This window comes from Euprymna scolopes, chromosome 38 (genome assembly GCF_053919585.1).
Source record: "Euprymna scolopes isolate OS-2025 chromosome 38, ASM5391958v1, whole genome shotgun sequence".
Classification (NCBI taxonomy): domain Eukaryota; kingdom Metazoa; phylum Mollusca; class Cephalopoda; order Sepiida; family Sepiolidae; genus Euprymna; species Euprymna scolopes.
Window position 1 is genome coordinate 32,830,690 of NC_136519.1, and position 15,000 is coordinate 32,845,689.

General features: G+C 34.1%; 1 protein-coding gene and 1 pseudogene across 1 annotated transcript in view; both read right to left on the reverse strand.

Moving 5' to 3' along the window:
* Positions 1-15,000, reverse strand: part of LOC145263126 (uncharacterized) — a 96,812-nt gene that overhangs the window by 74,148 nt on the left and 7,664 nt on the right. The gene's annotated exons all lie outside the window — the stretch shown is intronic.
* Positions 10,723-10,839, reverse strand: LOC145263314 (5S ribosomal RNA; annotated as a pseudogene).

Consider the following 15,000-nt stretch of genomic DNA (forward strand, 5'->3'; position numbering starts at 1 on the left):
AGCCCCCCCCCCTCTTCTCCATCCGTCTTCCTTTTTTCTCGAAGAAGCGACGTAGTGAATCTATCTCCGCACTATCCTTATTTTCATGGCAGGTGCACAACTGAGCTCCTATCTATAGTTCCCTTCCCCTTAGAACATTCACAGCAAACGCTCGTCTAGTTACAACGACTGCTAACAATTTCCCCTGTTATATATCTTTACCTAAAACTAAATGTAACTCCCACGATCCAAAGTTTATTTTCTAGAACTGCCCGTCTGTGGAACACAATATCACGATGGTGCTTCTCAGCTGACTATAACACAGCCGGTTTCAAATGACCCCCTCCCCCAGTTAAAAAAACAAAATGAAATAAAAAATCATAACCACTCCCCATATTAAAAATATAGGCACAGATATGCATGCATACTAAGAAACGTAAGGGGAGACAATCCACGACTCTGTTTGAAGCGGTAAAAAGACAAAAAATGGAGACTTGTTTTTATTCGCTTCTATAAAATATGTCGGAAATCACAAGATGGTCAGAGATTTTCCAGTCAAAACGTAAAGTAAGTTTAAGTAGATTACTTACAAAAATTCCAAATAAAAAATAATCGATATAAGATGGAATTTTGATCAGTTGACGGCAACTTCTCAGGAAAAATAAGCTTCGTTTCTTTTTCTTCTTATTAAAAAAAAAAATCTCTTTGTTTCCGGATTATAAAAATATTAGCCAACCGAGACAGTAAACAAATATCTATAGAATTCGTATTATTTGGATCCCTCGGACTACTGTTCTCATCTAGAGCGTTATTTGCACAACGTTTTGGTTGGTGTAATCTTCGACCTTCTTCAGGTGTATCTTGTCTCCGAAGGCATCTTGTGCGAGTCAAACCCCTGTACGAAAAATAAATAAAAAAAATAATGACCAAGAACTGTGTGTAAGAGTAAATATAAAATAAATATAAATAAACTATACAAACAGTAAATATAAAAAAAAACTATACAAAGGTTGGACATGTCACGAGCTAAAAGTAAGGTTAGAAAAATATTGAAAACCCGAAATAGGTGGAGAAATTGAAAAAAATCCGGTATGGCTGACCATATACGAAGAGAAAAGGAAAACCATCGGAGTGAATATCTCTTACATCGTGACTGTCGAAGAGAACTGCTGATGTGAAATTTTATCCTATGGAGAGCCGATAGGCGATAATAACATTCACTGCCGTTGCCACTTCAAACAAGATCAAATTTTGATCTCACTTAAAACATTTCAGACATTCTGAACAATCATTTTTTTTAAATAGCTTCATTCCAGATTTGTGACTACAAATACCGAATGATTTTCGAAATATTTAAGTGCGTTGAGGAAAAAGCAGCTGATTCTAGAAATGAGTAATAGTTTCTAGACACATTCTAAACAAATTCCAACGAGTAGACCCTGCAAAGGACATGTAAAATCGCGTAGGTGTGGGCGTGCCTATTTAATAATTAAAAAATAAATAACAGGTGAAAGGCCACACCAGGGTGTGAACAGCGACGGTAGATATCCGGTTTGCCGCAGACACTATCTCCCCCTCCCCCACCCTTTTATGCGACCTTGAACTGAAGGTACGCGGCTACGAGATCGCAAAAGATACACGAAAACAAATTATTTCGTAAATGTGTGAAAAAAAAAAAAATAATTAAGAGAAATTCCTATTTTTTTTTTAAATTTTACTTTTGAAATAAAGAAAAACACCTAGTTTTGGTACAAAGAGAGAGACTTCTAGTTGTGGTATGGAGAGAGATTTCTATTTTAGGGGTTAAGAGAGACTTCTACTTTGGGTATAAAGAGAGACTTCAAGCTGTAATAATATAGAAACACTTATAGTCTTAGTATAAAAAAATTCTAGTATAAAGAGAAACTTCTGGTTTGGGGATTAAGAGAGGGAGTTCCAGTTGTGGTATAAAGAGAGACTCTTAGTTTTGGGATAAAGATAGATTTCTACTTTTGGGATAAAGAGAAACTTCTAGTTTTGGTAGAAAAAGGACTACTAGTTTTAGTATTAAGAAATACTTATAGTATAAAGAGAGATTTTTAGTTTTGGTATAAAGAAAGACTTTTAGGGGATAAAGAAAGACTTTTAGTTTTGGTATAAAGAAAGACCTTTAGATTTGGTATAAAGAAAGACTTTTAGCTTTGGTATAAAGAAAGACCTTTATATTTGGTATAAAGAAAGACCACTAGATTTGGTATAAAGAAAGACTTTTAGCTTTGGTATAAAGAAAGACTTTTAGCTTTGGTATAAAGAAAGACTTTTAGTTTTGGTATAAAGAAAAACCTTTAGATTTGGTATAAAGAAAGACTTTTAGCTTTGGTATAAAGAAATACCTTTAGCTTTGGTATAAAGAAAGACTTTTAGTTTTGGTATAAAGAAAGACTTTTAGCTTTGGTATAAAGAAAGACTTTTAGATTTGGTATAAAGAAAGACTTTTAGCTTTGGTATGAAGAAAGACTTTTAGTTTTGGTATAAAGAAAGACCACTAGATTTGGTATAAAGAAAGACTTTTAGCTTTGGTATAAAGAAAGACTTTTAGTTTTGGTATAAAGAAAGACCTTTAGATTTGGTATAAAGAAAGACTTTTAGCTTTGGTATAAGGAAAGACCTTTAGATTTGGTATAAAGAAAGACTTTTAGCTTTGGTATGAAGAAAGACTTTTAGTTTTGGTATAAAGAAAGACTTTTAGTTTTGGTATAAAGAAAGACTTTTAGTTTTGGTATAAAGAAAGACTTTTAGTTTTGGTATAAAGAAAGACTTTTAGTTTTGGTATAAAGAAAGACTTTTAGCTTTGGTATGAAGAAAGACTTTTAGTTTTGGTATAAAGAAAGACTTTTAGTTTTGGTATAAAGAAAGACTTTTAGCTTTGGTATAAAGAAAGACTTTTAGATTTGGTATAAAGAAAGACTTTTAGCTTTGGTATGAAGAAAGACTTTTAGTTTTGGTATAAAGAAAGACCACTAGATTTGGTATAAAGAAAGACTTTTAGCTTTGGTATAAAGAAAGACTTTTAGTTTTGGTATAAAGAAAGACCTTTAGATTTGGTATAAAGAAATACTTTTAGCTTTGGTATAAAGAAAGACTTTTAGTTTTGGTATAAAGAAAGACTTTTAGTTTTGGTATAAAGAAATACTTTTAGCTTTGGTATAAAGAAAGACTTTTAGATTTGGTATAAAGAAAGACTTTTAGCTTTGGTATGAAGAAAGACTTTTAGTTTTTGTATAAAGAAAGACTTTTAGTTTTGGTATAAAGAAAGACTTTTAGTTTTGGTATAAAGAAAGACTTTTAGCTTTGGTATAAGGAAAGACCTTTAGATTTGGTATAAAGAAAGACTTTTAGCTTTGGTATGAAGAAAGACTTTTAGTTTTGGTATAAAGAAAGACTTTTAGTTTTGGTATAAAGAAAGACTTTTAGTTTTGGTATAAAGAAAGACTTTTAGTTTTTGTATAAAGAAAGACCTTTAGATTTGGTATAAAGAAAGACTTTTAGCTTTGGTATAAGGAAAGACCTTTAGATTTGGTATAAAGAAAGACTTTTAGCTTTGGTATGATGAAAGACCTTTAGATTTGGTATAAAGAAAGACTTTTAGCTTTGGTATGAAGAAAGACTTTTAATTTTGGTATCAAAAGAGACTTTTAGCTTTAGTATAAAGAAAGACTTCTAGCTTTTTTTTTGCATTTAGAGAGACTTTCTGTTTTGGTATAAAAAGAGAGTTCTAGTTTTGGTATACAACTATGCAACCCAACTAAATAACGTGCATAGTACAGTGAATACAAGAATGCTTCGACTTCAACAATACATTGGGAGATGTTGGTGACTAAGTGGTTAACGACACAATGTGACAACCTTATCATTCCAAGTTCGAATCCAGTTTATTCCACAGAAACACTTTCACGTAGAGATGTTTGCAACCTTCACATGGTCCTTCCTGAAAGTACTAGATGTTTTTCTAGAAATAATTCAAACTTTACAAATTTTAATCAAAATTTAAACGTTTACAGCGAGGGAAAAATTCACGCACACATATATAATTATTACTATAATTATTTTTTTAATACTTACAGACACTAGTGTTTCATCTTTTCGGAAATCATCAGTGCAGGGTGTCATGATTACCGCTGGTCTGGGGATTCGAACCCGGCAACGAAGCCATCTCTGACTCCATTAGCAAAGAACAAACCCACATGCCCACCGTTAATCGCAAGAAATACAGTTGAAATTTAAAAATTTATTTTTAAATTTCAAGACGGTGATAATGATCTAATGATTATGACATCCTCATCTGCGCGTGTAAGCTTAAGCTTAAGTGACCGACTTTTAACTTCAACTTGGAGTGCTCAACAATATGAACCAAGTTCTTGAATAGGCCGACATAATTATTGCTATAATTATTTTTTTAATACCTACATACACTAGTGTTTCATCATTTTAGGAATCACCAGTGCAGGGTATATATATATATATATATATATATATATATATATATATATATATATATATATATATACAGGGTGTTTCAAAAGTCTTGGGAACATTACAAATGCGTATATCTCATGAACTATTCCAGGTAGAAAAATGAAACTGGTGTCATTTTAAAGCTTGCTTAATCAAGTTTTTGGTCATACTAATGATTTTCGTCTTATCTTTCCATGTGCAGTAATGGCGTTCTCTAAACAAGACAAGGCGTTTTGCGTCCTCCAGTTTGCAAAGACTGAATCGTGGACATGTGTTCAGCGTGCATTTCGCAGGAAATTTAAAAAAGAAGTCCCTGAAAGGAAACCCATTGTCAGATGGCATGCTAAATTTGTGAAAGATGGGTGTTTGTGCCCAAGTAAGCGAACAGGTCGCCCTTCAACTTCAGAAGATGCAGTTGAGCAAGTCCGGAAGCCTTTCAGCAGAGCCCCCGTAAATCAGTGAGAAGAGCCAGCAGGGAACTTCAGCTTGCTCCAGCAACTGTCTGGCGTGTCTTAAGGAAACGACTGCAAATGGTACCTTACAAGCTCAAGTTGGTCCAAAAGTTGAAGGACACTGATAAGCCACTTCGCCGTGACTTTTGCATTGCAATGCAAGAGAAGTTGGAAGATAACGGCTTTGATGACCGGCTTGTTTTTAGCGATGAGGCGACCTTCTATCTGAATGGCAAAGTTAACAAGCATAGCACTCGCATATGGGGTACTGAGTGTGACTTTTCCCTTTGGGGCTTTGTCAAGCAACAAGTCTATGTGCCGCCCCTTCCAAGAGATATTGACGAACTAAAGGCTCGAATAACGGCAGTTGTGGGAACCATTGACGTCAAGATGCTGGAACGCGTTTGGCAGGAAATGGACTATCGACTAGATGTCTGCCGTGTGACGAATGGTGCTCATATTGAGCAAGTTTGAAGATTCCCCACAAAACTTGAAACTTTAACCTTTCCAACGGTACCAATTTCATTTTTTAACTCTTAATAGTTTTTGAGTTATTAAAAATCTTTATGTTCCCAAGACTTTTGAAACACCCTGTATATATATATATATATATATATATATATATCGATGTAGCCATGCCGAGATATTACCCAGATTGTTTTTCTTACAACAGGAAGTCTACTTTAACATCGAACAATGCAAATGAAAAGAAAAAAAAAACTTTTTACTTTGACAAGGATATTTTGATTTTTAAAAGTCTGTGTGCGTGTGAGAACGGTATCTAACAAACTATTCTGTCAATTTTTTGTATACAGAACTATGTTTTTGCTTTGATTCTAGTTAATACCATCCAAATCATATATTGGTTTAAAACTTTTGAAACCACTACTATATATTGGGTACAATATAATAATCAATAGAGAATTGGCTCTGTCATAATAAATATGAAATCTGCATAAATTAAAATATATTAAAGCGGACACCAGAAAATTTATATATATATATATATATGAAATTTATTTATACAAACATTGATGGCTACATATGTGCATACATGTTTCTGTAATCACCCGCGTTGGGGGATTACGTCTTCAGGCCAAGAATTATCGTTGAGAACTCTCTCTCTCTCTCTCTCTCTCTCTCTCTCTCTCTCTCTCTCTCTCTCTCTCTCTATATATATATATATATATATATATATATATATATAGAGAGAGAGAGAGAGAGAGAGTGTGAGATAAAAAAGGAACAAACCAACTTATGTGTTCATCAACGTTTCGTCTTTATTGCGAGGTTTCCTATGTATGAATGAAATTAAGAAACAAAATACCAGTACAAATATTTAAAAATATATTTTTGATGTAATGAATACGTTATAAGCTTGTTCTATTTAGGAAACAAAAAAGTCGTTGGACATTTCAAAAGGGAGGGGGCATAGCGTTGTGAAAGAGAGTAAGATTTTTAATAACATAAGACGTTAATATTTTATGAGATAGGTAGAACAGAATAAATTATCTTCTATCGACCTAGCTATCTCTCCATCGCGATCTATCTATCTATCTATCTATCTATCTATCTATCTAACTTTGTAGCTATTTATCTATATATCGATCTAGCTATCTCTCTATCGATCTATCTATCTATCTAACTTTATAGCTATTTATCTATATATCGATCTAGCTATCTCTCCATCGCGATCTATCTATCTATCTATCTATCTATCTATCTACCTATCTATCTATCTATCTATCTATCTAACTTTGTAGCTATTTATCTATCTATCTATCTATCTATCTATCTATCTATCTATCTATCTAACTGGAGTGGTAGACAAGAGATGAATATGATGATGTTTTCATAAAACTTGTCAAAATATAACAAAGCTAGATCATAGACAAGTTTACTGGAAGGTCTGGTCAGCTGATCGGATCTACGTGTATGTTACCTGCGTGTCACATGATCAGGTTAGCTGGAGATCAGAAGAGTTGGAACTTATCTGTGCCTAAATCCAAACGTAGATTCCATGAGCAGAGCTTCTTTCTCAGAAGTGCACCACTGTAGAACTCTCTTCCGTTTGCCTGTTTTCCACCTGACTACAACTTCGATGTCTTCAAGTCCAACATAAACAAATTCCTGACAAACCGCCCTTTTAAGTAAGACACTCTATCAAATCTCCAATATTAATGATTACTACAATACTATCTCATTGATCACTGTACACGCAATAACCCTTATCCCTGAGTGGCCTCCATGTAAAAAAAACAAAAAACAAACAAAAAAACTTGGAATTGAAGCAGAGCGGTTGGGCTTTATTTTTTCCTCCAAATTACCTGAAATGTGTTGATATGCCGTAAAAGAAAACAACCAAATAAAACCTGATGATATAATTTTATTTATTTATTTTGCGGACTATTATCCTCATCTTTTATAGTTGTTGTTTTAACAACGTTTCGGCCAACTATTCCCCCGGCCTTCGTCAGGTTGTTAACCGAAACAGGATAGGGATGCTGAATCTTTAACTGTATCTTCAGTAATTACTGCCTTCCATAGTTGTCGTCGTTTCACCATGTTTTGGTCAACTAATCCTTTGGGTAGGATTGAAACCGCTATTTTTAGACAATACTCACCTGGAACTGTGTAGAATCAATGTTTCTATACACTGCGTCACGGGCCATGAAGGAGGAATAGTTGGCCGAAACACTGTGAAACAACAACTATAAAGATGAGGAGAATAGTCTGCAAATAAATAAAAATATGCAAATTATTCATCCCAAAAGAATTATAGTAATTAGATAACTTAATTTACTTTGTGTGTGTGTGTGTCTGTGTGAAAGAGAGAGAGAGAGAGAGAGAGAGAGAGAGAGAGACAGACAGACAGACAGACAGACATAGATTAAGAGTCTGATACTTGTCACACATAACTTTAAAAATCCTTCATAGTCTATTCTACAATATCCTACGATATAGGCAAAACCAGGGCATCACAATAAAATCCGACGTTTAACAAGATGTAAGCAAAATACCAGGAGATGCTGATGAGTATGGTGAAAACCTAGATGGACCAGATCGCCGCCAGACGCCCCTACATCTTCTAGGAAGACTCCAGTCCTGCACACAAGACGAAGATGACTCCAGTGTGGTTGCTCGCCACTGTTCCTTACCACTGGTTGCCGGACTTGTGACCGCCACCTTTATTCAACTGCAACCCTCTTGACTATTTCTTCTGAGCATGATCGTGTCCAAGACTAACAAGCACGTCCAACAACACTGTCATCTTGGCTGTATTTGCTGCTACAGACAAGGTCATGAATGCCAAAGTGTGTTACTCATTTTGTGACCGTCTTGAGATGGTTTGTCTTTTCTGATGGCGCTTAGGTTGAAAAAAAAAAAAAAAAAAAAGAACTAATATGTAGCTTTAACTGTTGCTTGATAAACCGTTGAGATTATGCAACTTTTGTTTTTTATAGCCTAATTAGTTTCGTTTTCTTTTTTTGTAAAGTGTCGGATTTTGCTGCAACAGCCTCGTAATTGTATACATCATCAAAACGGAGGAGACGGAGCTATTGGGATATATATTACAGGGTGAAATAGATAGCTATAGGCAGGGATCAAACAGATATGACAGAGGTCGACATATGCAGGATGTCCAGAACATCAGCAGCATAACTTCCGGATTACGTTTGACATGTGTAAAAGAGCTGCTTTATGTGCGGGTTGCTTTTTGTAATATCACTCTATTACTTGTGTGAACCCTTTGCTATCCTTTCCTTTTGGCTGGTGCTGATGATATTTATTTACACTTGGTTTGTTGTATTTTTTTACTCAAAATAAGAAGGATCAGTATTCACAGGATGCCGCCCGGGATTCCCCATTTTGGCAATCAAACAAGGCCTTGTCAATCATGCCGCTCAGATCTTTAATTTCCCCCACTCTATATCTGTGCCTAAATCAAAACGCGGATTCCATGAACAAAGCTTCTTTCTTAGAACTGCACGCATGTGGAACTCTGTTCCGTCTGCCTGCTTCCCTCCGGACTACAACTTGGATGTCTTCAAGTCCAATGTTAACAAATTCCTAATGAACCGCCCCCTTAATTAAACACTTCATCAAATCTCCACACTAACGTAATGTACTTGCAATGACCCTTATCCCTGAGTGGCTTCAGGGCCTTGATAAGTGGTGATCACTGTGTAAAAAAAAAATATCTGTTTATTATCAGTTTTTCATGGTTTGTTGATGCATATAGCAACATCAGACCCACGTTTATTTTACCTATGATCCTGTAACACAGCGTTTATCTATCCTATAAAAATAACGGTACATTAGCACACATTGAATATGTTATATGTTTACAATAATATATCTTTGCCTTTTCTCATATGACTAGCCTGGGTGCCCGGCGTTGCCCGGGTGTTTGGAGGTGTGTGTTGAGCAAAAACAAAAAAGTGGTAGAAGGCAGGCAAACTCGAACCCCTACCGCGAAGGAGGAAAAAGAATGTGAAAAATAAAAAAAACGTGGTCTTTTCCAAACCAGAAATGATGAAGGTTTAAATTAAGGCTAGTCAATCAAAAAGAGGGGATGACTTCCGAAAATATCGACGAAAAAAGCGACCCCCTCCCTGTAGAAAAGTGCCCGGTTGAGGGTGAAGAAATTAATGTTTTTAACCAATTTTTCGATATTTGTAATCCGAAGAGTCATGCTTCAAAACGATACTGATCTTGTGAAAATCTGTCGCCTCTGTCGAAAGTTTTAGGGATACATACATACATACATACATTTAAACAGGTGAGATTTACATTATAGATTATGTATCAGGCTGGCTGAAGATATTGGCTTCCTGACTCAAATGCACTGTACATTAAATTAAAAAAAATCTTTTTGCAAAAACTTAATCATGTTCTGCAAAGCCCAGAACAAAAACAACAATCGTGCCCCAACTCTCTTTTTTTTCTTTCTGTTGGTTTCCTAACTTAAAATATTTTACTTTGAAAAACAAAATTTTCAAGAAACTAATTCTACGAACAAAGCTTCTTTGCTAGAACTACATACACGTGGAACACTGCTCCATTGGCCTGCTTCCCGACTGATTACAATATGGTAGTCTTCAAGTCCAATGTACACGTTCTTGTTGAGCCATCCCCTCAATCAAAATTCTACCCAATTTTCACCATTAAAGATGACTAAACTACCATCTTAATCCTTATCCTTGAGTGGCCTTCGGACCTTGACTCTCTTGTAAAACAGAAAAAAAAACTAAAACTAACACCATTTTACTTTGGAAAACTAAATTTTCAAGAAAGTGACAACATTTTACTTTGGAAAACAATAATAAAATGACAAAGAGAAAATATTGTTCTCAATAGAATCCCCAATAAATTAATTAGTGAGATCAAATAGGTTTAAAAAAATGTTTCTGTCCTAAACTGACCCTTTAGAGGTTGATAGGCGGTTAAACACCACCAACCAACCATATGATTATGTTCTGTACGTGTAAAAGAACCTTTTTTTTTTTTGCTTTTGTAATAGCATTTCACTACTCATCTAATTTCATTTGAAGTTCATTTTTCCTTCTCTGTTGCTTCTGGCTATTTGTGTTTAGTGACATGCATGTGTTCGGTTGTATTCTATTACTAGAATAGTATATGGCACAAGGCTTCCTTAAGGGAGCCTCCGCGTGAAATTTTGGTGGCAAGAGTTGCACAATCTCCAACCACACCTCTCCTGAATCGACGTTGTTGAATACCAGTGGCAAGTGGAGATTCAGGACGACTGGAAACAAATGCCGAGATAAGCGGAAAGCACATACAGTGCCAAAAATTCCCAAATGGTCACCCATCTGGTACTAGCCAGGCTCAACGTTGCTTAACTTCGGTGATCTGACTAGAACCGGTGTGTCAACGTGATTGTGCCATATATGTATACAGGGTGACCCATAAAAAACGGGTCCCAACTCTAATTAGGCCCCATTTCTTAGTGTTTTGTCCGAATGAAATGAAACTTTGGTCATAACTATTAAAAACACTAGGGCTTAGGCCTTTTTTTCTTTTTTTCTCCGTTCTACAGCATATGTTCTAGATGGCCTCTTTCGTTTTTTTTTGGGGTCGCCCTATATATATATATATATATATATATATATATATATATATATATACTAGAAGAGTAAACACTTTGCTATCATAAGAGTATCCTTGCAGGCATTACCTCCTTCTTTAAGCATTAGTGTATCTGTTCTGTTATTATGAGAAAATTTTTTCCCGACATTATCTCATCTTTTCGAGAGAGGGGATCTTGTAGTGTATATTACCATACCCCAGGCATTACCTTCTTTCGTAGTGTAGTATCTGTTCATTTGTTATGATACCACCCTCCAGACTAACAAACATATACGATTCTAAGGAATGCATATTTCTTTGTATGTGCGTAAATTTTCATACCTCATTATAATATAGCTTCCTATTCCAGTAGTTTCAGTAGTTTCTTTCCAAGAACTGCAAGGTTGCAGAACTCTCTTCTTGCTTACTGTTTCCCTTCTACCTACAACCGATGTCTTTTTAAGATTAAGGTCAATAGGCACCTTATGCTTTTGTGACAATCATCTGTAGCAGGCACAAATACCTATTTTCTCTTGTGAATCAATGACCCCGCCTCAGCTGTTCTGCCACACACTGGCCAATCAGCTAATAGAGCACATCGACTCATCGGTTTCCCAAAGAACTACTTTTTGGAACTACAGTTAGTCATCAGTCAGGACCGGATCTCCAGCCAAGCACCACCCCTCCTTTCTCGTCTCCTGTCCACCGGACACCTCTACCTAGCATCGCCGGTCTCCATCTGGAGACAACTGCTATCAACTGGGGACGACACAGGGGGATATACCGACTTATCGACACAGAACCCTTTTTTCTTTTTCTCAACCACAATCCTATCTTCAACTTCCTGCTGTGAAATAAATTCCCCTTTTCCTTGCTAGTGTTGAAAAGAAGTTTTGTTGTTTATTTCGTGCTGTGTTCTTCATTAAATATAATTTATTAGGGATAAAATATAACCTCCCAAAAAATATTTCGTCTTTGTTAGCTCATTACATCAAGTGGCTTTATACCTTGTTTTGAGCGATTTCCACAAAAAAAGCGTCTTTTTTAATAGTGTAATCTCACCCGTAATCAATTTCTTCTCCTGTATGATCTTTGGTTTATGCTGCTCATATTTATTTGTTCCATCGCATTCTTAAGCGTCAACATTCGCAAAGTATTGACCCGGTCCCACTTGGTATCAATGGAATCTCTGCCGATTATTACGTTCAAATCTTTCTTCTGAGCCCCACGGCTTTTATATTTGATTGATGCTATTTTTTGCAATGCCTGAAGCAGTTTTTCGATTTGCCAAGAAAAACAGACAGCACTAAAGTATAGCGTTAAGTTAAGCTTAGAATTAAGTTTAGGATTAGACCTAAATAAATTTGAAAAAAAAAAAAAGAGAGAAAATAACTTAAAAACAAATTGATTCACGTACTGATTTGAAGAACTTCATTAAACGCATTCTTAACACAAAGAAAGGGTAATTGACTTTAACTATAATTTACGAAAAAATGAAAAAAAAAATTTGTTTTATTTAATGTTGATCCTAATTGACTGTACGGCAACAACTCAATCATTGTCGGTGTGTTCCATAGATATCAACTGAAAAAATTCAGGTTGATATGGGTCCCCAATCAGTAGGGCTGTAACAACAGCATATTCTTTTCATTGTTTTGACTCTTGAATATATATCCCTTAATATCTTATATGTTTTTATATAGACGGATGTGGTTCTCGGTTGATTAAGTGTGTCTAACTGTGTCGGGTATATACCGGTGATTTTCCCAACAAAAGAAAAAGGTGAAAAAATAAATATACAGCAAATAAAAGTTACCAAAGGCATGCTAAATTACTCTTATACCTACCTGGATAAGTTTTTATTTTTTATTTTAACTTATTTTAAAGTGTTTTTTAGTTAAAAAATAAAGACAGAGTAAAGCATGTCGAGTTAGAACAAAAAAACAAAATGGTGATCTCATTCCAGTCATAGTTGAGCCTGTATAACCGTTAAAAATCGAAAATTAAACAAAACACTGATTAAAACACATCCAATACATGTCACAAATCATGCAAAAATGTAACTTTCTATCAGTATTTTTGTCTAATTTTCGATTTTTGAACGATAATCGAGGCTCGACTATGACTCAAATGAGACCACCATTTTGTTTTTTTGTTTTTTTTCTAACTCGACAAGTTTTACAGTACTTTTATTTTTAAATAAATAACACACTAAAATAAGTTAAAACACACAAAAAACTCATTCCGGTGTGAAGAAAAGTAACTTATCTTGCCTTTGGTAACATTTATTGGTTGAGTATTTATTTTTTCACCCTAATTTTGTTTTGTTTATTCTGGAAAAAAAAATCACCAAATAAAATAAATTAAATCGATTCACATTAGGGAGAGGTAATTGACCCTAACTTTAATTTAGGATAAAATGAAAACAATGTTTTATTTAATGTTGATACTAATTGACTGTACGGCGACGACTCATTATCGGTGTTTTCCATAAATACCAATCGGAAATATTCGAGTCGATATGGGTCCCCAATTGCATATAAAAACCTTTAAAATGATCTAAAAATGTGTAGCATTCACTGATAAATATTTGTTTGTCGAAAATTGGGTTCTTTAATACGACAGAGGCGCACGATAAAATTAAATGTTTTTGTTTTTGGTTTAGGATCACAAAGGAACCATAATTATTTGCAATCATGTTCTAATCGACAGTTTAAAAACTTCAAAATTACTTCCAATTTCAAAAGATCACTATAATAAACATATCAGTAATTTAAAAACTTATTGATAGTTTGGGGGAGGGGCGGTATGGCTGAAAATATTGCGACGCTTTAAAATCTGGAAGTAATTTAGGAGTCTTTAAACTGACAACTAGAAAAGTATTTCTGGCTTTTTTGTTTTGTTGTACACAGGAATTATGTACTTTAACACGACAGAAAAATTTGTGTTTTCATTTTCGGAAGAATTATACAAGTCGATGACATATATATATATATATATATATATATATATATATATATATATATATATATATATATATATATATATATATATATATACATATATATATATACATATATATATATATACATATATATATACATATATATATATATACATATATATATATACATATATATATATATATATATATATATATATATATATATATATATATATATATATATATATATATATATATATATACTAGCAAACGTACCCGTCCTTGACTGGGTTCAAAGACAGCCTACAGAAAATGGACTGTGATTTATGAAAGTATGATAGGTTATGAAAAGGAAGGTTTGTAAAGAGATAGCTTCGAATTTGGGGGTATCAAAACCAAAGCAAAATATGATGAAAGTAAAAATAAAATAGATTAACCCCATAATTTATTATACCATACCTGTTCACACTGAAACACTTATCACAATATTCTGTGGATCTATATTAAAAAACCTACCTTGTTAAACTTTGTGACATATTTACATTCTATGGAGGTCAGGTGCGAACGAACACCCCATGATTTTATTATACCAAATTTCTTCAAACTGAAACATAATTATCAAAGTATACTTTCGCAGATAGATATGAAAAGTCTTTATTAATGTTTGTGTCTATTTCCATTCTATGGAGGCCAGGCGCGAACGCAGACCCCACAATTTAATTATACCATCCCTATTTAAGTTAAAACATACTTATCAAAGTATTATTATGTACATCTTTATCAAAAACACTTGTAAACGTTTTTTTTTTTAATTTTTAAATTTTTTATTTCCATACTTTGTGGACAAGGCGCGAGCGCAGACCCCACAATTTTAATGAACCACTGTTCTGTCAGATCAAACATACCCATTCCTGTGTCTCGATACATCTTCTATCATTATATGTAATCAGTTTTTTAAAAATAGTCAACCATGTAGGAGCCTATTCGTGACCACACATACACACACACATTCAGCTTTATATTATAAAAAATAATATATAT